This window comes from Anthonomus grandis, chromosome 14 (assembly GCF_022605725.1).
Source record: "Anthonomus grandis grandis chromosome 14, icAntGran1.3, whole genome shotgun sequence".
NCBI lineage: Eukaryota > Metazoa > Arthropoda > Insecta > Coleoptera > Curculionidae > Anthonomus > Anthonomus grandis.
This window is the reverse complement of record NC_065559.1, coordinates 21829799-21854498: the sequence shown is the minus strand read 5'-3', so window position 1 is coordinate 21854498 and position 24700 is coordinate 21829799. Positions and strand designations below refer to the sequence as shown.

Below are 24700 nucleotides of genomic sequence, written 5' to 3'. Positions count from 1 at the left end.
ACTTTGATGATGATGATAATAAGTTTAAATTACTTAGTGCAATAGCTTTGCAAACCAAGCCAAATATAAATATTTTTTTGAAAATTTGAGAAGATTTTCATATCGAAGTTAACGAAGATTTACTTTTTGAAGAATAGACCTTACTAGATTTCATAGAAACCTTTTCGAGAAATTTTGATCAGATAACTGCAGATCAGCAATAAGTAGCCTATGCCCCAATTTAAAAATATGCTCATTAGTTTTCTCCCTTCTGCATTCAAATGCTATGAGAGAAAGACTTTTTTAATTTACTGGATTGGACATGGAGAAAAGAGAGAAACAAACTGGACATAAAAACAATAGAAGCAGAATTAATAGTCAAATTTACAAAAAGATGGTGCAAATGTCATAAAAAAGATTAAATTAAAGGAAAAGTTGCTCAAGTTAAATAGTTTCAAGATAAATTACCTTGATTTGAAGTGTTATAAAGATATGTTTTCTTTCTACATTTTCATGCTTTTTATGTTAAAATATGGCATAAGTAAGGTGCGTAATCACCTCAAAAAAATTGCCCTGCTGCTGTATATGTTTAATGAGACCTTAATTGGAGTTTTGACCTTTGTTTTGTTTTTTTGTTTTTTGTGAGGTCTCTTGTAGAAAGATTGGATATTAAAAATTGCTAAATAAAAATCAGATCAGAAGTACCTATGAGTTTTTTGGTAAAAAAGTGTTTTCATGTGTACAACTTATACTAGGCAGGCGTAGCCGCGGGCTTAGGCTAGTATACAGGGTGTTTCAGAACTATGGGATCAAACTTCTGGGGGTTGTTCAGTGCAACAAAGGAATCCATTTGAGTATAGGAACCCATGTCTGGAATTGCGTCACTACGCCACTACGGCCCTAAGACGCGTTAAAATTTATAAAAAACATTAATTACCTAAATAGGATCTGCTGCATTTATTTTTACCTTTTGTACATGATACTATAACAACAATTGCTTAAAATCAACGCTTATCAATGTCAATTCTCAATGTCATGTTTAAAAATTTTATAGCTTACAATTTTTAAACATTTATTGCTAATGGAAAACTTTACCAATCAAGATATGGCGGATATGCATTTGGCATACGGAGCAACAAACTACAATGCACGAGCAGCATCGCGGTTGTATCATGAACGTTATCCCGAACGACAGCATCCTGGATACAAATAGTTTATTGCGGTTCATCGGCGGCTCGCTGAGACAGGCATGTTTAAGACCAAGATGGTACTGGTGTTGCTCGAACCGTAAGAACGGTCGAATTTGAAGAAGAGGTGATTCAGCGAGTTGCCGATGAACCATCAAATAGCATACGTGACGTCGCTAAGAATATGAATACGAGTAACGCTTCTGTCTGGCGGGTACTACACCAGCAACAACTCCATCCTTACCACTTCCAGAAAGTTCAAGGTATGACTGCAGCCGATTATCATCCTAAGGTGCGTACAGACTTGCATACGCATACGGTGAGAAGCTTCGCGTATGTGTGCGTACTCAAACCATTCATGCTCAGAGCATTCGTTGAAATTAAAAATCTCCCCATACGTATGCGTGCTCAAGTCGTCCATTCGTGGAAAAATTTCCGAAAGGCTGATTATGGTTAGTGCCGCTTTTGTGGTTATTAGGAGCCTATTAAAAAAGAAAAAACAAAAGAAAGAGTTGATAGTGGATGACGTATTTATTTAAAAGAAAAACTCTACAAATGAGATCCGATTTACTATCAGATTTGGCTTTAGTACCTAATACTGGACAATTTAAAAACTTTACACGTATATCAGTTAAAAACTTTGAACACCTTTTAAGTAATATAGGCCCTAAAATAATGAAAAACAGATACAGTGTTAAGAAAGGCCATATCTGCTAAAGAGCGCATACTTATAACATTAACATTTCTGGCAACAGGGGATTCCTATACCAGTATCTTTTTAAAGTTTCGAAGTAATCTATTTTACAAATAGTATCTAGGGTGTCCTTAGCCTTAATCGAATACTTGCAAGAGTGTATAAATGTAAAGTATTGAAACCACACCAAATCTTTATTCTTTTTGAATAGTTACACAAGTAACTATTCTATAAATGGAAAACGAAAAAACTTATTGGAAAGTATCTGTTGGTTATTCTGGTGTATAATTTATTGGGTTGAATGTGGTAACAAATTCTGTAGAGATATGTTCCGTCGAGATGTATCTATTTGATTTGAAGGCTGACTACTCTCAGTTACTGCATTTTCTGGAGGGTCCGAATAAGACATACATTGAATTATGGCAGGGCTAGGAAGAGAGAAACTAACATTCTAGTAACAAGAAGAACTAATAGTCTTTGTTGCTGAAAAGAGTTTCAGACGGACATAGTTTCAGACAGACCGAGAAGACATACCGTCATAGTTTCCTAGGTCTGCTTCAAAAAGTATATTGTTGAAAGCCTGTTCGACCATTATTTCTGCTCTTTTAGAATAGGTTCTTATCTCTTGATGCGATGCGCATCTATGGGCAAGATGTCAAACCGATCTTGTGTTTTCTCTTGTCTAGAGTGGCGGGCTTGTGTCTCCTTCATAATTTTATATGCTTCTGTTAGTTTGGATTCTCGTTCAACTCACGTTTTTTTATAAAAATATATCTTTTTTTAATTTTCGCTATATTAGTAGACACTTGACAGCTATTAAAATGTTTTATAGGTTCTCAGATATGCACAACTGATTACCGTCAATCCGTTTTCCAATTTTGTGTCAAACTTTTTTTTGACCAACCTATATATTTGTTTTAAAATTACGTAATATGGATACGACCTTAAAGTTCAGCCCTCGTTGTTAATTTATCTTTAAATAACTTTGAGAAAAACTTAACGCAGGAACCCAAAAATCATTTATTAATTTCATTTTGATTAATATGTACTCTAAAAAAACAGAACATACCTTTTCCTGTACCAACAGATATTTGCATGTGCCCTGAAAGAACCAAGTAAGCTGCTCATTTTCTTTTTTACCAGTACGGTTTCCATATTCAGTTCTTTAGAAATTTACTCCCATGCATCCTCTTTCTTCGTTTTTGAAACATAAAACTTATTTGTTGGATCCCATAATATAGGTTTTTTTTTCATAGAGATCTATTAATTCTAAACACTGTTCGTTTGACCACTTCATTTTTGAGGGACTAGCCACTAGCCACAAATATGAATAAAATTGAACAATGGGCACTAGTCTCGCGAATGGAGTGAAAACCTGTCTAAATTGATCGCGCACGCACACGTATGTTTCTTTGATGCGCGTCAAAAAACCGACACCACTCTGGCTCCCGAGATGTGTGCTCAAGTCATTCGCGAGAGGCAACGCATGCGGCGAGAGACTACGAAACCGTCGTTCACATCTGCACATGTATGTCTATGCGTAGCTGCTCACCGCATGCGTGCGCAAATCTGTACATCATTGCACAACCAAATTTTTTACGATATGTTTTGTGGACCGATGAAGCTTCTTTCACAAGAGACGGTATTTTTAATAGTAGGAATAGCCATGTTTGGGACGAAGAAAATCTGGTTTGCTCCCATACATCTTTTTATTTTATTTTTTTTTTTTAATATTTTTTGGATAGCTGGATAAGGTCTATACTTTCTGGTATCTGCAGTGGGTAATTTGCAATTGAATCGGAATATTTTATTTTGTTTTATATACTGTTTATTCACATACTTAATATTTTTTTGGTAATACTTTTATGCTCGACAAACTTTATTTGTCCATTTTTTTTCCCGATATTTCCTTTCTGCTTCCTTGTATTTTCCTCATTCTTATCCAATTGCCCTGGTACCTACGCTAAAGTGAGAAGAATGTTAGAAAAAAGTACCTAGGACAAAAGGTAAACGAGAGTAGGAAGAATTAACGCGCACGCGACACTTGAGATACGGCTTTACGGCTTCTAATTTACGGTGCCAAGGGTTCGACCTATTTTACCCTTATTTGTGCTAAATTATGGGTAAGTCGAGCTTTGTTAATATCTAACTACTTCACATTTACCGCCCGTTATAAATACTGAGGACTGAGTCAGGGTATAAAGAAAAATTGAACTAATAACTAGAATCAGCTTCCCTTATCAAATACAGTCCACTTAAAAACCATCTAATCAAGAATAAAACATTTTTTGGCCTTCGAGCCCAGATTTTAGAAAATTTTGTCAGTTTTCTGCGTGCCTAACGAACAGCTCTCAGTATTTTTTTTATTTCATTTGCAAAGTGCCCACGCCTTTACATACATATATCATTTTTATATACGTAAAAATGTTTAGTAAAATAATAGCCCTTTAGTATTAATACAGTGTTACAATTTATAAAAAACCAAAAATACGGTATACCGGAGAAAAAGTTTAAGGTCAACGTGTTTTGCAGTACCTATTTTACAAATTTAGGCATATTTGGTATTTACCGGGGAAATCGATAAGTTGCTTCTATCTGCGATCGATTTTAATAAATTATTTACTTATAAAAAATTAATATACTTATGTTCCATACTATATGATTAATTTAAATTTAATATTTAGTAGAATTTAATCATTATTCAAGTTAATTCCATTTGTTCTTCGTCGGTGTTATTAGGGTGTTAATTTTTTTGTTTAAGATAATGCCTTCCGCGGAGGAAAAATTTTTGCTTTATCAGGTGTTGCGGCAGACTGCAATTAACCAACTTAAACTTTTATTTGATACCTCTACTCGTGCTAAAACTAATGATAGTTGGCGTAATAAATTTAAAGTGACTTATAGAAATTTTTCAAAAATTTGTAAGAGTTTTGAAAAACAACATAATAATATTTTATCGTTAGTAGCTTCTGATAATGCTAAAATCGAAGAAGAAAATGCTATTTGGAAAGATTTTATTGATCTTTCCCAAGATATTGAAATTACATATTACGAAATGTTTGAGCAACCACTAGAAGAGTCTTCAGTAGAGCGTGGAGCTCCCCATAACAGCACCATATTTGGAAATAATGATCACATTAATATTTTACCTAAAATTCAACTAGTCACCTTTAAAGGTGACCTTAAACTTTTTACGACCTATCAACAAACCTTTAACTGCCTTATACATTCAAACAGGTCACTTAGTAACATAGAAAAATTTAATTATTTACTCTCTACTTTGCAAGGTCTTCCTTTAGAATTAATTTCAGATTTGCCCGTAACACATGAAAACTACCTAACAGCTTACAATACATTAATCGACAGATATAATAACATACGTTTAATGGCCACGTCTTATTGGAAAGAAATAGAAAATTGCTTTCCCTTGACATCTGAAAATCCAACCTCTTTACGAAATTTACTAGATACATTTAATAAAAATTTGTCAGCTTTAAAAAATCTAAAACTCGATACAGATAGTTGGGATTTTATTTTGTCTCATATGTTGCTGGAAAGAGTGGATTCGATTACGCGAAAGGCATTTGAACAGGCGCATGCGTCAAATAAAATTCCAACCTATGAAAGTGTTAAAACATTTGTTAGCAAACAGTGTTTAGCTTTGGAGTCAATTCCTCGAAAGGCTCGTCAAGAGTCGTCTAAAAATTACCCTGCTCATCATAGCCCTCGTAGTAATAATAATTTGAGTTCTGGTTTTAAAAGTCGATCTGCCCTGTTGATTCATTCTAATTCCACTGATATTGCAGGTTTTTGTTTTCTTTGTAAAGAAAAACATATTATTTTTAAATGCCCTTTGTTTTTACAAAAAACACCCCATGAGCGTTATGACATTATTAAAAAGCAACGCGCTTGTATTAATTGTCTTGCAACTGCTCATACTTTTGCGCAATGCACTTCGCAAAAAAGATGTCGTATTTGTTCAAAGGAACATCATTCATTATTATGTTTTGCAAATAATAATAATCTTCAAAAATTACCTGAAATGCAAAATACACATTTTAGTGATGGCTTACCTGGCCCCTCTACTAGCACTCATTCTGGAAATATTGATTCAAATATTCAAAAGGTCTCAAAGGTCGGTATGCTATTAAATAATCATGAAATTTTATTGTCAACAGTTTTAGTAAAAGTTAAAGATATTTCAGGAGATTGGCAAATAGCTCGCGGTATCCTCGATTCGGGTGCGCAAAGCTCTTTTATAACAAGATCGTTTGCCAATAAATTAGGACTCCGTAAATATCATACAAATATGAGCTTACATGGTCTTGATTCTATGAATGCCATTGCGCATTCGGGAATAAACTGTACGATTTCCTCACTTCATGATGTCGAATTTACTTTAGATACTACCTTCATTATTTTGGATAAAATTTGCGAAAATGTGCCAGCGGTTTCACACGATGAAAGCTGCTTTACTTTTATACCTAACTTATCCCTTGCAGATCCTCAATTTAATCAGTCCCACAAAGTTGATATGTTATTTGGGAATGATATATACCCTTATGTGATGAGAGAGGGTAGAATTTATTTCGGTCCTGAGCAGCCCGTGTGTCTTAACACATGTTTTGGTTGGACAATAATGGGCAGATTGGCTACGAAACCCCCGTATAATAAAATTGTCAATACCTTTTTTACATTAACCGAGAGTAACCATCTGGATTCTATTTTACAAAAATTCTGGGAAATTGAGGAGATGCCTTCTTCAAACCACATTTCTCCTGAAGAAAAGTACTGTCGCGATCATTATGCTTCTACAGTATTCCGCGAAGAAAATGGCCGTTTTGTTGTCTCAATGCCGTTTAAAGTACTTGAACCTGATTTTGGTGATTCTCGTAGTTTGGCACTACGACGTTTTCTATCACTTGAAAGACGTTTGTTGCTAAATAAATCTAATTATTTAACATATTCTGAGGTTATGCAGGATTACCTGGATCAAGGACACATGACTCAAGTTTCATTTCCCGGTGATCTTCACTATGATTATTTTTACATTCCACATCATGCGATTTTCAAAAAGGATTCCAGTACTACACCTTTACGGGTAGTCTACGATGCAAGTAGTCATGCGGCTGGAAAACTATCACTTAATAATGCTGTTTTTACAGGTCCTAAGTTACAACAAGATTTGGGAGCCATACTTTTATCATTTCGCTTGCATAAGATTGTCTTTACCTGTGACATTAAACAAATGTATCGAATGATTAAAATACATCCCGATCAACGGCGCTATCAACGTATTTTATGGCGATTTTCTCCTTCAGATCCCATAAGGGAATATGAAATTAATGTTGTGCTTTTTGGAGTTGCTTGTTCTCCTTACTTGGCAATTCAAACTCTTCTACACTTGGCTGATGAATATTCAGATCTTCCCCTTGCTTCTGAAGCAATTAGGAAGTCTACTTTTATTGACGACGTCACCTCAGGTAGTATGGATCTAAAAGGGGCAATTTTATTAAGAAATCAATTAATCGAGTTATTGGCTAGGGGTGGTTTTGAGGTCCGAAAATGGACAAGCAATGAACCTAAATTACTTGCCAATTTGCCAGAAAGTTATATACAGACAAATGCCTTGTCTTTTGACCAAGAATCAGAAAATGTTCAAAAAATTCTAGGTCTAAAATGGAGCCCAAAATCCTTATGCAATTTTTCCAAGAAAACATCAGAATCGTTGGTCTGTCAACGTATGGGCAGGCATTGTTGATGATTATTTAATTGGGCCATACCTTCTACCGGAACGGTTAACAGGACCTATTTATCTGCATTTCTTGGAGGAAGTTCTCTCAGAACTGCTTGAAAATATTCCACTAAACCTTAGACAGCAAATGTAGTTTCAGCATGATGGAGCGCCGGCTCACTTTGCTGTACAAGTACGCGAGTATTTGGCTCAGCGGTTTGGGCACCGCTGGATTGCCAGAGGTGGAGCAAATTCTTGGCCTCCTAGGTCACCCGATTTAACGTCGCTCGACTTTTTCTTGTGGGGGACATGTAGAATCAGAGCTAGACTTAATTGGACGTATACCAGCAGCATTTGAAATCATTCAAAACGAGGATCAAATTTTTAGTGTAATCCGCCGAAATCATGTGCGGCATTTAAATCAGTGTATTGAGGTTGGAGGAAAACATTTTGAACATATGTTATGATGATATCATATACAAAAGGTAAAAATAAATGCATCAGATCCTATTTAGGTAATTAATATTTTTTCTAAATTTAAACGTGTTTTAGGGCCGTAGTGGCGTAGTGACACATTTCCGGACATGGGTTCCTATACTCAAATGGATTCTACTGTTTCACTGAACAACCCCTAGAAGTTTGATTGATTCCATAGTTCTGAAACACCCTGTACAATATACATTTGATTATTATTAAGAATTTCTCGCACGAAAAATAATCACAATTGAACACAATAATCGTGTACAACACAGCTGAACGTCTAGAAATGATTTTTATTATTTGTGAAGTAGATGCTTGTTTCGAACAGTTTGGAATAAATTCTACCTTATAGATTTATTAGGCAGCTGCAACAACCGTATTATCCCATGAATTTCTAAGGAAAGTATTTAAATTACATAAATTTTATCCTTGAACTTGGTGAGGATAAAAACTCTCAATAAAAGTCACAGCTAGAATTACTGCAAGACCTTGGCTCATCAAAAATATTTATTTTACTGTTGAGTGTACTTTCTAGTTAAATCGGCACATAAATAAACCAAACAGGCGTTACTGGAATGACGAGAATCTACGAGTATTTAGAGACGAATATCCTCAATAACCAAAAAGTTCATGTTTGAGTTGATATATTGGGAGATGTAGGTAATGACTGGTCTGTATTTATTGAAATTAATTTAAATATGTCGTGACATGCTAAAAAAATCTATCAAATATCTGATATTTGATGAATTAGAGATACAGAGAGCACTTACAGTAATTTAGGTTTAAAAAAATTTATTAACTTTTCAAAAAAATTACTTGCTAGTCTATTTGTTAATTGGCTTTGAAGTGCGAATTGAATTTAAATAATTAAATAAGAAATACTGTAATGCTTCTTAAGAGGGCTTAGAATTTTATAATATTATCTTACGTTTTAAATTTAAAAAACACCTAAACAACAAGAAAGATACCTACGAAACCTACTACGCTAAGGACAATATTAAATTTCATCTGGCGAGGCGCCAGTGTAGGCATGACATTCGTGTAGGTGTGGAATAAATAAACGAGAATATTTTAAATCAAATGAAACTAACTTTACGATATTTGTTGTATATTTATACATTTTCGTCAATAACTAGGGACATAAGTATACAGGGTGTCCCAAAAGTAGATGTCCAAAAGAAAGGAGGCGATAGAGGAGGTCAGTAGCAATCAAAAAAACCCCATATACTATTATTCGATTGTTGATGGTTTAAAAGTTATTACCGTTTTTCTGTTTTTTATAAAAATAGTGTCATAAATTCTGTAAAGAACTCATAAAAAGAATATCCTCACGTATTTGCGTGAATGTTGCCTTAAATAGTGTACTTTTTTATAAGTATTAATTGGATGCAAAACAATTACTTCTGTCACTAATTAGAAAATGATAATTTTCCAATATGTTTAAGTTTTACCTACACATTTTTGCGTTTGAATTGATGTCGCTACAAAGCACGTGTTCGACCAAAAATAAACAGCTATCAGAAAAAGTTGCTTTATTTATGCAGATTCTTTACGGTCAAATATTTATGATAAGAAAACTAAACATTCTTTTTCAAATAATTTTTAAGATCAACATACCGTTTCCCTGTCGCGAATATAGTTAGTTTCTTTCTGGTTTTTCAACAAATTAGGCTTTATTTCTTATACTTAGACTGTTTGCTGTTTCTATTTTCGGAGTTTTTCGTGTTTTAAGTCCTTTGCTACTATTACAAGTAAACCTTCACAAATGGCTTATAGTTCCCACGAATATGCAGAAATGCACTATATTTATGGGCTTTGTGATGGAAATGCTCGAGCTGCTGCCCGAGAATATGAAAGACGCTTTCCCGGTCGAAATCGCTATCCTGACCATAGAGTTTTCATAAATGTGCATCAGAGTTACTTGGAAGGCATCATTCCTGGTCAGCCACGGAGAGTAGGAAGACCTAGAAATGATAACGATGAAGATGATATTGTGAAATTTGCAGCAGAGAATCCAACAAGTGTTCGTCGCATAGCAAGCTGCTCGGGACTTCCCAAATCCACAGTTCTTCGAGTCTTCAACAAAGAAATCTGTTATATCCTTATCATGTGCAACGTGTTCAAGCACTTCTACCCACTGATTACGGAAAAAGGATTCAGTTTTGTCGGGAAATGCTGCAGCGTAATAGAGAAGACTCTAATTTTTTTTAAAACATTTTGTGGAGTGACGAAAGCAGTTTTAAAAGAACAGGGATATTTCATATACAAAATTTGCATTATTGGGACTATGTTAATCCTAATATAATGAGAAATGATTTTCAGAATCAGTTTTCAGTCAATCTATGGGCAGGGATCATTAAAGGCAAATTAATTGGACCATTCGAGCTACCAGGAAGACTTAACGGCGAAAATTATTTACATTTCTTGCAACATAACTTGAACGATTTACTTGAAGACGTATCTGTAGCAACACGGCGAGACATGTGGCTGCAACACGACGGAGCTCCTGCTCACTCTGCCCGAATCGAAAAGCAACATCTTGATACTACTTTTAATAATCGATGGATTGGAAGGGGAGGAAACATCCAATGGCCGCCGCGTTCGCCTGACCTGAACCTCTTAGACTTTTTTTTATAGGGATATTTCAAAGAACTTGTTTTTATCAATGAAAGCCAGACTAAAGTAGAACTGCGAAGAAAAACAAGCCAACGTTATTACCGACAATGACAGAGCCTTTCGGCGCATAAAAAGTAATTTCATCCACCGTTGCCGAATGTGTATTAGGGCAGGTGGTTCGCATTTTGAACATTTATTGTGATGTTTAATAGCAATAAATTCTTTTTTTTTCATTATTTAGAATTAGATTATTCAGTATTACAATATTTTGATTTTTGTCCAAAAACGATTAGTTTAATAAAAATGTCAATCAAAAAAGACTCGTATCACTTTCTGAAAGTATTTCACCATATGAGAATCTTCCTTAAATAAGTAACTTTTCCTGATAATTTTTAACTTTTTGTAGTAAATTTGTTTCTGCCAGGTTCACTTAAAGGCAAATAATTTTTAAATAAAAATGAAACATATTGAGAAATTATTTTTTTCTTACTAGTGAAAGAAACAATTATGCATCCAAATCATATTTATGAAAGGGTGCACTCCTTAGGATGACACTCGCACTAAATACTAAGTAAATAAATTATGATATTTTTGTAATAAATTTTGTGCATGATGCATGAAGCGATTTTTACGAGAATGAGAAAAATGGAAATAACTTTTAAACCATCAACAATCGGATAATCGTATATAGGGTTTTTTTGATTGCAAATGATCTCCTCTATCACCTCCTCTCGTTTGGACGTCTACTTTTGGGACACCCTGTATACTTTTAATTCTACAGTATGTTCAAGTATTTATAGACCTTCGTGAATTTGGCTCATGTTGGATGATACTATTCTGTATTTTTAGGCCAAAACTGCATAAAAAACACTTTGACATAATTAAAATATTCCTTATTTGCACTAATTTAATTTATAAAAGAATTAAACATTCTAAATATACTAATAATGTTTTTTTTTATTTCAGAACACACGGCTTATAAAAGTGATCTTGAAGCTCAACCTTAAGTAAGGGGAGGTCCAACGGTCCAGTTGAACAGAAAGGGTAAAATAATCTTTGAATATAATATTATTTTTATTGTATAGTACTATTATATCTATCAATAATGCAAAGTAAGATCCCTACTGTAATTAGTCAAAAAGGTAAACGTTAGATAGCTGCGATTACTTCAGCAGAACGAGGGTCACTTGTGACATTCGTTGCGTGTATGAGTGCTGGTGGACAATTCGTACCGCTAATGTTAATTTTTCACAGGAAAAATAAAAATCATGAGTTAATTCGTGTAACTCCCCTGGGGACAATTTATGAGGTACATCCCAGTGGGTGGATTTATTTATTTATTTATTTATTTATTTAAGTACAAGGCTCTCCTACAGATAGACTAAGCAATCCAATAACAGGAAAGCACAAAGTATTTTATAAATTTAAATACAAGTAAGCGCTTTGCCAAACATTACATTTTCACCAAGCCTAACAAATACACCAAGCAATATAAACCTAACTAACTTATTTAATAGTATCTCTTATAAACAATAAAGAAGCATATATACATATGAATAATGACAATAAGGAAAAAAGGACAATATTTATCGTTCTTTACGAAAATAGGTAGAAAATCTTCTTTAAGTATCGCTTAAATGAAGCCATACTGGAGAAAAATATATCATTATTCAAATTAGTTTCTTGAAAATTATTAAAACTACGGGCGCATCTGAACAATGGAGAGTTAGACAAATAATTTGAAGAATAACTTGAGATGCTAAAGGTCGATCTATTACGCAAAATATAAGGATTCACGTTGATATGTAAATTTTCCAGACAGAAAGGGTAGTCTATTAAATTATTAATAATTTTATAAATAAATAAAAAATCAAAATTATTTCTGCGACTTTCTAAGGGCTTCATACCATTAAATTTTAGGTTATCATAGTAAGTAAAAAAATGTCTTTGTCTATTAAAGCGAAAATTTACTATATTTACAAACTTGCGTTGAACTCTTTCAATTTGTGATACATCGGATTCCAAGCCACTGTCGCATATTCTATAGTAGGTTTAACGAATGCATTATATAATAATATTAATGATGATTGATTACTAAAACCCTTTGTATATAATATAAAACCTAGATTTTTTTTGAGCTTTCTGAACAATGTTTTCTATATGAACGTCGAAGAGCAGTCTGGAATCCAACGTCACACCTAAATCCTTAATAAACTCCACGTACTTCAAGATAGTGCCCCCGAGATAGACATCACATTTGTTTTGTGTCTGAGATAGTTTTCTGCTAAAAAGTATAAAATAACATTTTTCTGGATTATTAAATAATTTATTTAAGGTACAGTACCTTTCAAAATTCGCAAGATCAGATTGCAGGGCACGAAAATCTGATACCTTTTGAATTGTTGTAAAGATTTTTAGGTCATCTGCATATGCAAGATATCTACAGGTAGAGAAACATTGACCAATGTCATTTAGGAAAATTGAGAACAAAATCGGTCCTAAATGAGAACCTTGTGGTACTCCTGAAGTTACGATTGTACAAGAAGACTTTACTCCATTTATGACAACGTACTGAGAGTGATTTGTTAGATAACTTTTAATGAGTTTGAGCAGAGCCCCGTGCATACCGAAATTCTCCAACTTCACGAAAAGTGTAGGATGATGTACCTTATCAAAAACCTTGGAAAGGTCGGTGTACACGGCACAAGATTCCAGACCACTATCCATACTTTCGTTTAAACTCTGAATAAATGGTATTAAGTTGGTTACTACCGATCTTTTTTGGAAAAAGCCATGTTGGTTAACATCAATAGCTTCTTTGACCTTAAAGAATAATTGTTATTGTGACTAAGTAGGGAGACAGTCCTGTAATTCCGTACATAAGTTTTTTTTCCAGATTTAAATACTGGCACAATTTGAGCTGTTTTCCAAATATTAGGAAAAATACCGCTGTGATTGGATAAACATTGATTATACAAAATATGTAAAGGCTCGCACAAGCTAGGACAAGACTTCAAAAAAAATGAAGGAAAACCGTCTGGGCCAGGTCCCTTTTTAGGATCCATAGATATAAGTGCAAGGATTCAACAAAATCTCTTTACGACGTGGTTTCGTCACTTTATACAACTCATTAAACCATCTCAAGATGACCCTGTTTTGTTAATATCGGATGGACATTACAGCCATATACCCGCAAATTGGAAGTTATTAGCTTAGCCAGGGAGAATCACATTTCAATATTGTCACTACCCCTTCATTCTACGCATAAATTACAGGCGTTAGATAAAAGTTTTATGGGTCCATTTAAGCTCTACTATAGCGAAGAAATAAGAAATTGTATACGGGTTAATCAGCGTCCTGTTTCTGTTTATGAAATAGCCGAGCTATTGGGAAAGGCATCCTTAAGTCACAGACTGCGCAAATAGCAATCAGCGATTTTCGAGTGGCAGGCATTTAACCCTTTAATAGACACATTATTTGTAATGCTGATTTTATTACCGAGGAAGCTAAAACAGGTAAAAGTTGCAGCGATTTTAAAGAAAAACTCTAGCAATACCAATATTTCCCAAGATGTTCCAATAATGATCCCCAACCCGGATTCTCTAGATATGTTAATAATGTTTCTGCCTCATCACCTAGTTTGTCAAAATCACCCAGTTTTGTGTCGCCTTTTGCGATGTAGCCAGTCCCTTCCATAAAAAAAAGTAACTAATCGCGCAAAAAAGTCTCTTAAGTCTGAAATTATAACATCTTCTCCGTACAAAAACGAGTAAGAAACTTCTATTAAAAAAACTAAGAATGTTAGTGGAAAAAGAAACCAGAATGTGTTTGGCAAAACTTTCTCCAAGGGTAAATCGAAGTTCCAGCCAAGACTTTCAAAACGAAAAAAGATTGTTGAATCGTCTGACTCTGAGAATGAAGATGGCGAAATATTTATTCCTGATGATGAAGATAAGGCCATTGAAGAATTCGAAACTTCTCCTGAAAACGAAGATGCAATAAGTATTTATTGTGAAGGACTTTTCTCTGAAGATGTCAAGGGTGAGACGTGGGTGCGCTGTTTGATGTGTAATATGCGGTCACATGAGGCTTGTGCGGACATAGACACCACTAATATTTGTAAAAAACGAAATGAGGCCCATATTTGTATCTCTATTTTATTTAAAAATAAACAATCGGTATAACATAAATAATTTCCTAAAACTACAGCAGAATATAAAAAATCAAAAACTTTCCAGATTACCCAAAAGCATGAGTCAAAGATAACAACATGCATCTACGGATCCAAACTCAAGTATTCGCCAAAATAAATAGCGGTAAAGCAAGAGGAAGTCCCGACTGCACAGCAAATAAATGAAATGTTAGTCACTGGTGCGCTCTTGCATTTCGCGACGGTAGCGTTATTTTCAGCCGATGACAAATAATAATAGCAACAACGACTAGCGCACATTTTAGGGTTAACGATCTCCTCCTATGCGCCGTTGCGGCTCAACATATAATTATCGCAGTTTAGGCTTGGGCCTACTCTAGACGCATTGTCAGTCGAATCGACGTAATTGTGTTAATTGATAAAATAATAGCGGCGCTGCTCGTCGTTTTTCGATAAATATAGAGTCCGATACCAATAATAAATCCACTTTGTTGATACAGTCATTCGGCCTGCTGTTGAAGTCATCTGGTGCTTAATTGACCGGGTCCGAGTACTCGATTGACCTTATTTCGGTGATGGTGATACGCGGGATAACGCGGGCTTATTTGGAATTATTAAATTAGTGGTTTAATTAAGATTTATAAAAGTGCCGTTTATGTTTTAGTATAGTAGTTTTTTTAGTCCGATGTATAGACTATAGGGTGTTTCTGAGGTAAGCAACTCTATGTAAAAAAATATTTATTATAAATGTGATAAATCATCAGAATACGTTCGAGGAGAAGAAAAATTAAGAATTACGTATAGATTCAAAAGTTTTTTGCATCACCCTAAATAATAATAATAATAATAAAAACGTTTATTAGTCGCTCAAAAAGCAAAAAAAAAAAGTACAGAGGTACACAGACAGTGAACAACACTATGTTATTTTAATGTAAATAAGAAAATTATTCGTTACCCTTAACAATATAATTTTGTACACACATAGTAATAATTTATACCTACATACATATTAATAATGGAGGTTAGTGACCAATAGGCCATTATATTCAGACTTTCAGGGGTGACTTTCAAGAAGTTCCCCCAAATTCTGTTGAGGCCTTAGAATTAAAAATCGTTTGCAAGAAAAAATAAATAGGAACATATATCTAAAAAAAGTAAACTAATGAGATAGAAAGAGTAGAGGGGAAGGTTAAACTGTCCATTTTAATTTTAAATTCCATCTTCGTATATAATATTAAAAAAAAAACTTTTTTCAAAAAAATTTTAATTTGCACATTAATATTCAGTTATTTTTAATTAGTTTAGAAAGAGAAAATGTATGCGTTGAACAAATACCGCTCAAATTTTGCTTTAAATTTAGTTTATTTTTTATTGGTAAAAATAGATAGAAATTTATTGACTAGGTTTAATTAAGAAAACAACTAAAATTACTCTTATACTTAAGAATATTTTAAAAATATATGGGTATTTTCTAATACATATTAAAATTAACAAATTGATAGTTTCTGTTAATGAAGGTACTAAAAAACTTTTCAATACCGTCTTAATATTGAAAACCAGTGGCGTATCCTGGAGGGGACAAAGAGGGCAATTGCTCCTCCCAGAGACTGTTACCTCTACAAATCTTTAATCAAATTTAAAAAAAATTATATAAGTGCTATAAAGCTTCCGAATAATAAATTACTGCAATGTGTATATTGTCGCGATTTATTACAATAAAGGCACACCGTATTATTAAATTATTAATTGTATTTGGTATTTAGTATATCCTGTTGCCGTACTTAACCGACGAGAACTGAGATCTGGATTTTCCGAAATACGAGCTAAAACCTCTTCTTAATCATCGACGTTGATATTTTTTGGAGTACCATTTAAGGTTTTAGGACGAAAACACCCTGTTTCGCCTAAGCGGGTATAAATACGTCTGAACAGTTTGTGATTGAATTGTCTTCAATTTGGGTATAATTCTAAACACCTTCTGGCTGCACGAAGTCTACTATAATTTGGCTTAGCAAAAACACAAATCATATCACGCATGTCACTCTTGGAATACTCATTATGACGTGGCATTTTTTTATTTTAGAATTTTTACTACAATTAATACACTCTTACTTAGTGACAGTAAAATTATCATATAATTTTTTTACACAAAAAACTGATAAGTGCTGACATAAGCCTACTTGAAAAAAGTCAATGTAATAATGGTGGCTTAGGATTCTTTACGCTGAATGTTTAAAATGCAAACTTAAAAACTGATTACATGAAAATTGAACTGCCTTTTAGATTTTTTAGTCGTTTTAGCCATAACTGATTAGGCAAAAAAGATATGTTGTAATTTACCTAAGTAACAGGGTTTAACTAATACCCTGGAGAAATTTAAAATTAAAATTCCAACTTTAAATACCCTGTAGCTCGTAAACCTGCAACATTTGTATAAGACATGTTAAGCTCAATCGCCATATTTTAGTGTGTAGTATCTCCAGTTCAGAGATTGCCCATTCTTAATGAATCACCCTGTATCTCTCCAAAAAAAATACTTCGTTATTCAAAAGATATTTATACAAAAATCTGCAAGGATTATTTACCGTAATTTTTTTTTTTATTTATCCACTTACATCAGCATCAACAAGGCAATTTTGGCATATTTTCCTACAATATTGGAGGCAGATTAGTTTTTTGCATTTTGTGCATAAATAAGAAGTATTTCTTCGTAATCTTGAGTCGCAACGTGAGCAGTATTTTCTTGCGTTTCTAGGTGAAACTTCTGGCTCTTCATCGTTCTGTGGTTCAGCTGCAATTCCTAGTACTTTTTTGATACTCTCGCTCAAATAGCTTGGTAGACAAGGGTTGGCGGCTCTTTGATTAAGAAGAGGAAGATATAGTTGTTTAGCCAGCAGTTTTAGAAATTCAAGTCTTGATAACACCTGGCTGTTTATATGAGATTGATGAATTATATATGCATTCAATCCACTCATATCGACAATTCTATAGAATATCGCCATTGGTCATCGTCTTAGGCGTCTGCTACAGGAATACTTGGAACATTTTTTGTCCACGGCATCCACACCTGATTTCGTGTTGTTGTAAAGTTCATTTATCTTCTGCAATCCTGTATCTGGGTCAACATTTTTAGTGTGGTGCATGGATAAAAGGAGGACAACAGTTTTGCCCTTCGTCGGTACAATCGATAATAAAGTTATTAAGTTGGTAAAGCCATAGAGACATGACCCTACTTCTCTTGTTCTGAAAGGAAAGAATTCAGGAGGTACTTCACGCTTATTTTTTTTAGTGTACCAACGTACGTGAGTTTGTTTTCTAATAAAATATCCACTAGTTCAATTGAACTGTACCAGTTGTCGCCCGTGACATTCTTGTTGATCCCAAAGATTGGTTTGCAAAGGCGAACAACAGCCTGCGTAGGAATAGCCAGGTTCTTCTCTTCATCAGTCAAGACCTCTGAAGTGTCGCTACCTTTATCACAATATATATAGGTGTTGTACATATGAGTTCTGGCATTAGCTAAGCATTGCTCCTTCACTCTATATTTTTCAGGTTTACTGGGTATGTACATTTTAAAACGATAGTGACCTCTAAAACCCACAAGCATTTCATCTACCGTAACATTTCCACCCAAAGTATAAGCAGCCTGTGAATTTTTGTTGAATTTTTTCAACATTTCTGATATTGCAGCCGCTGAATCAACTTTCATTCGCTCATTTCTTTCATTGCGTGTATCAAATCGAATACATGTCAGAAGCACTTGAAACCTACGGGCTGAAAAAACCAGTCCGAATATTTCCCTTCCAGTTCCATCTGTGGCAAACATAGCTTCTATAATAACCACTTATAACGATTTTTTCTTACATGTTCATTCCTTTCCTGATCTCAGTTCTCCTCTATCTCCTCTTCGATTTCGTCCACAACATTCTCGATTCCTGCAGATGTATCGATTTCTTCCTCGGACATTAAATTTTCGGATTATTGTGCACTGAAAACATATTCACCATCTTCGATACTATCGCCTTCCAGATCAGAAGAATCATTGCCCAATTCATTAAACCACGCCTGAACAATCTCTTCAAACTCGGTATCACCCGATTGCACTACTTTCCGACGAGTTGCCGTTTCTCAAAAAAGTCAAGAACACTATGTTCTGAGGTCCCAGGGACTACCACGCGCTCGATTTGAAGGTTCAAGAGTGACTGACAATTTTGTCGCGCTAACATGATGTTGCTGAGGCCATAGTAGGAAGGTACTAAAAAGCGCGCCGCGCTGGGATAAAAGGCTTAAGATGAATACGTGTTAATATAGTTCTGGGAGTCCCTAGGACTCCACAACGTCTGTTAAGGATTAATTGCATTTTTTTTACGTTAATATACATAATTTTACGTTACGTAATTCCTAAGGGGGCATCTTTGCGTCAGAAATAAATCTTTGAATTCACTGTTGTAACTTTTTTTGCTGTTTTTTTCTAATTTATTTTAATTTAACCTTTATTGGACCTAACCAGACTCAAAACAAATCGCAATTATAATCATCTTTTCTGCCAGCATTCAATTTTGAGGTAGAAATGAATATCTAGCCACTTCTAATGTCTCTATATTTGGATTATGGATGTTTTTTGTCGCAGATATGCTTGCTTGATAAACACTATGTATCACACTTACTACATTATTAAACGCGACTTTTCTAAAAATGGCAATGTTTTTTTCTTGTTTTGCTAATAAATTTAGAATGATACCTGTAATATCCTTTAAGAATACCGACAATGCGAAGATAAAAAACATCGCATTAAAATTGATATTATCTATATTAAATCAACTTAATCCAATAATTAAGACCTCGTGGTTGGAAAATAGAATTTGAGCCTTTAATCGCAAGTTTTGATATGAATCTCCTGTATTAATTCTCTTAGTCAGACAAGCGTTAGATGTGACATCAAAATATGCAACACGAACTTTCGAATTTGAGACGCTTTATACATATACATGTGAATATGTACACTGGCATCGACAAAACAAAAATCAGCATGAATTTTCTGTCGCTAACTTTACTTATACTTAGTATCTATTGTTCGATTATTTTTTTACTACAAATCCCGGCAAGTAATGTCAAAACTTGAGACGAGAAATGGTAATAAGCCAGACTTTAAAATTGCCAGAGAAATGAACTCCAATTACGCAAAAGTTGCCAGGAAGTCTTTTGCTAAATAGCGACAATATTTTACATCCTAAATTCTCCTTTGTGTTTGCCCGTAAAATTAATTTTCAAACTTTTCCAGGCATCGCAAGTTTCGTCCGGTAAATATTCCAGTCAGGATGTCAGTAATTTAAAGGAGAATAAAACGAACACATTGCCACAATAAGGTAGGCGAAACAGTTAGAACTGTGCGTTAACTCTTAAGTCATAAAATTGAAAGATACTGCTCGAGATGAAACAACAGTAATTTTTTTTTCGGTGAGGTACATACATCCGTCAAATGTGATGTGAAGCGATGAAGGTTTATGTTAACGAAATAAATACGCGTGGCGTTCACCCGGATGGATGGTGCAAAAATAGCCGATGAAATACGAACTGGTCGCGATTCAATTTGCAATGTGAGATGTGCTCCTTAAGTAGCACATTGCTTAAAAAATGTATGGCTTTACGTTTCGGATCTGGTGTCAGTCTGAAAATAATTAACTTTTTGTTCTTGTAATTAACTAATTATTATATCAGTTGAACACTGTGTAATTTTTCTATTTTAATTTAAACAAAATGTATTCGATACAGTTTTCTTAGCTAAACTGAGAACTGAAATAAGAAAGTATAATTTTTTAGGTAGTAAGCATTTTAAAAGACGACGATTTTAAAGTTTTATTTTGTCCCAATTTTTTTATGATACTTACACTATGGCATCTTTTCATTAGGAGAGCAGGGTAGTTTCAATAAATAAATAGAGGAGTTTGGTAGGAGAACACTATTTCGCCGAAATTTGGAAAATCTGGGGTTAAACGTAAGCGATAAAAGCCTTACACATTTAAGATTAGCAGATCACACTTCCACGTCATCCTTCACCCAATCAACACGTGGTCGTTCTTTTCTTTCCTATCCTTTGGAACACTTCTTAGTCCCTTTCCTGCCCTCTGCCCTTTGTCAGTGGTAGCTGAACCTATTCAAGCCGGTAACCAGGCCGGATGATCCCGGATGCAGCGTAGAGGAAGCGCCACCGTGCATTTCAGTATTCAAAATTTTGAAAATATCGATCGAACAGGGTACATACCCGACGGTTTTCCCGAATCTCCAAATCGTGCTGGCCTATTGCCTCGAAAAAAAAACCATTAAAACTAGCAAGATTAGCAGATAACATGGTTCTAATATTTGATTAACTCAAACATGATTTGCACATGTATTTTTTTGCCGGCGAAGAAACTCTTTATGAACACCGGTAGTTCTTGAACCCTTGGTGTTCGTGTAGTGTGTGGCTTGGTGTGACTCCGTGCCCGGTTACCCACTAAAACTTTCTCGCTGTACCTGTTGGTACCAATAAGGTATTATATATCGAGTGCAAAGTTTGTAAAAAGAATATCTATCATTTCTGAATAATATCTTCTTCAATTAGAGCTGACCAGGAATCAAATGCGAGTTTATGAGCTTCCCTTTTTAAACGCCATTCATTTTTAAATGCCCTTTTTAAATGCCATGAATTGAGTTTTTTTAAGTATGTCATCTTCATGCAAAGAAGTTGCCCTTGTCTGCATATCCGCTATCGAATCATTGCTACTCGATATTGATTTCACAAACTTTCCACTAACTCGTTTTTGAGCACTGTGGCAAATTATACAAACATTCAGTTTTGCAGTAGTACATTTGCGGGAGGGAATTTAATGACTCCTAAGTATCTGCATTGAAGTTCTCGTGATTCATCGAACTTGGCAATTTTTTTTTTTCATTTTTTGAGTTGATGACAAGTTGCATAGTAAAATTAGCACAATAGAAGTGAAAATGAAAACATAATTCTAATAAATCAATAGACAAATCAATGTACAATGCCGCCCTGAATTGAAACAAAGGAACCACAAGTACCAGTTGGCTCCATGCATTGCGGTCTGTTTTATGGCAGTCCTATTGCGCCCCATAGAATTACTCTGACATGTTCCGTTCTGTTGCTTCTAGAAAGTCTAGTAATGAGCCTACAATAAGAAAATACGAGGAAATTGAAAAACATGACACTTTTAACCTAAATAAAAAGATAAAGGAATTGGTAGGTATACAGAAATGGAAGCATCTCAATCTATTGCAACGCAAATGAAGAAATATTGCAAACTGACCTACAACAAAAACCTATGACTTGGAAAAATGATGTAGAAGTATTGGTAAACGATAAAAATTAAGAACATAACATACGAAGGTGGTTCAAATATGATCGAGCCAAACGATCCGACACTTTTTATACCATTTTATTTTTCTAGTTAAATTGATTTTATTAAAATTAAGTCAATGCTCCATTCATTGCTTAAATAACTCATAATATCACTTGTTTTTAATTATCAAGTAAATAAACTAAAAATTTCTAATGATTATTATAACTAAAATACATTTTATTGCTCATCTCAAATTAATAAGTGGAACACGTGTCCGAGTATTGGTAGTCCTAGTGTCGCTACGCCGTTTTCCTTACTTGAGGAAATACCCTAATCTTTCTGCTTCTTAATTGTCTTTCACTTATCAAAGTCAATATCGATTTTCACTTTTGGCATTTCCGTTGACTTGGTTCCCGTGTGTTGGTAGGAGCACACGGAAAAGTTTGTGGCCCAACCAAAGAAGATGCAAGTTATCTAAAATATTGCTTAATTTGGCTTTAATGAAACTCAGCGGAGTGAGTGATAGATCATTTCTTTGTTTGTACCGGCATCGTGCCAGTGACTTGGTTATTATCATTAGAAAATTGTTTCAGGGTTTTCGTCTTGCGGTTTTCTTTTCTTCTTCATTTTCTTTTTTTCTTGTATGATTGCTTCACCTTGAGGGTGTGATGGTGTTAATTTCTGTGATGCTCCACAAGTGACTCCAGAACATCCTGATTTCTCTACAAGGAAAACCTAACCTCCACCTGAGCCCCCATCTCTCACAATCGGGACTTCAATCAGCCAGTTATCTTAGTGAGGATCCATGTAGCTGGAGACCAGGTGAATTAAGACTAGTTTTCTGTATCTTTTTTTTAATCTATTAAATAAATCTGTCTTTTTAATAATTTCTTTATTCAATAATTAATAATGTTTAATTGAGAGTGACTAGTGTGATATGGACACATGGCCGAAGCCCATATAATCTTCGGTTATATGTTCATATCCTCCTCGCCTCATTACGATTGTTATTAATTTCTTACGTTATAAAAATTTTAATATACTTATAACTTTATTAATATTGTAAAACTGTTGGGTATAACCTATATTTTATATTTAATTTCAACACTACACCCACTAAACAAGATTCATGAACTTTCCCTGTGGTATTCACATTGTATTTTATTTTATTTAAATTAACTACTGAGTAAAACATTGAATACCTATAAGCCAGTATTTATTTAAAGTGTAATTTAATTTTATTTTATAAATAGTATTTATTCATAAAATTTTAAGCATTGTATAAAGTTAAATAAGGGATTTGTGTGAACAAAATGGGTTATTATTGGAGGCTGTTGTCTCTGATTGCCATAGCATAGTCCAAGTCATCTTTACTAAAATTCAAATAATCAGGTAAGAAGTTTTCTTAGTTTTAGCAAAACTAAGTGGCGCCTATTTGGTTCTCTTTTAATTTTTTATTTACTAACCGTTACTTATATCAAATCCTAACCTGCGAACGCCCAGCCTCCAAAAAATTCTGAGCTACCGTCTGCAATCCTTGTACACAATTTATAATTTATGCGTCAGTTTATTTACTATGGAAAAAATTTATAAAAAATTACAGTTTTTATAGGTACCTTACCTTACTCCTTACGCATTTTGTCTACCTTTCCGGAAGCTTTTTGATGCTGATATTAAAGGATTCCTTGGGAAACTTGTGAAATAACTCGATACTAAGGGCAAGTTATTCATAATTCCTTTATACTCGGACAGCCATGTACGTACGAACTTCTCTATCTCGTTATCGGTGTTGAATAATTGACCTCCGAGGGCTTTTTTCAGTGGACTAATCATGTAGTAGTCTCAAGGTGATAATTCTGGACTATCATCCTGCGATATCCATCCTGCTATATCCAGGGTGATAGTCCTATAGGGAAATGTTCCAGTGCCGCCCACCCTAATTTCGATACTGTATCGGGCATGAGACACGCGCTATAAGGGAGCGCGTTATTCTGGAGAAGAATCGCACTTCCTGCTGGAACGCTCCCCCGTTTTGAACGATAACCGAATTTCATGTGTGTTTTTAGAAAATTAGAGTAATATACAAATTTAATGTAACGTTGGGGGCGCAGGAAGTCCCAAAACACAGTACACATTACCTTACCCGTAAAGGGTTTTTGCTTTGACTGGTGCCCTTTTCTCCACTCTTTAAATGACATCTTTCTTTTGGAAGTAATAATAATAGTATACTTAAGTTTCGTCTGTAGTGAAGAGCGACAAACTTCCAACCGCGTAAATTTTTGGTCCAAAGCCAAAGGCCAATAGTTTAGGAACCCATCGCGCCATAATGTTACTCTATGGAAGGTATTCGTGAATGATATGCTCTACACTACCAATACTGATGCCGAGTTTATGCAAAATCTCCCATACATTCTTTCTACGGTCCCCTAAAATGTTCCAGTTGTTCTGCGCGATGAATGTTGCCCGGTATGATGTTGGTTCGCCGTTGACGATCATGCGGCTTATTCTCGATGATTT

General features: G+C 34.4%; 1 protein-coding gene across 4 annotated transcripts in view; it reads left to right on the top strand.

The window, feature by feature from the left end:
- The window catches only part of LOC126744358 (dystroglycan 1), a 252399-nt gene that overhangs the window by 113828 nt on the left and 113871 nt on the right, over positions 1–24700 (top strand). The window contains exons 1-2 of one of the 4 annotated variants that reach the window (XM_050451735.1): positions 15169–15552; positions 20122–20206. The gene's annotated coding sequence lies outside the window, so the exon portion shown is untranslated. Of the gene's footprint in view, positions 1–11656; positions 11735–15167; positions 15553–20121; positions 20207–24700 lie in introns of those variants that run through there. The other 3 variants (XM_050451734.1, XM_050451736.1, XM_050451733.1) reach the window with 3 other exon arrangements.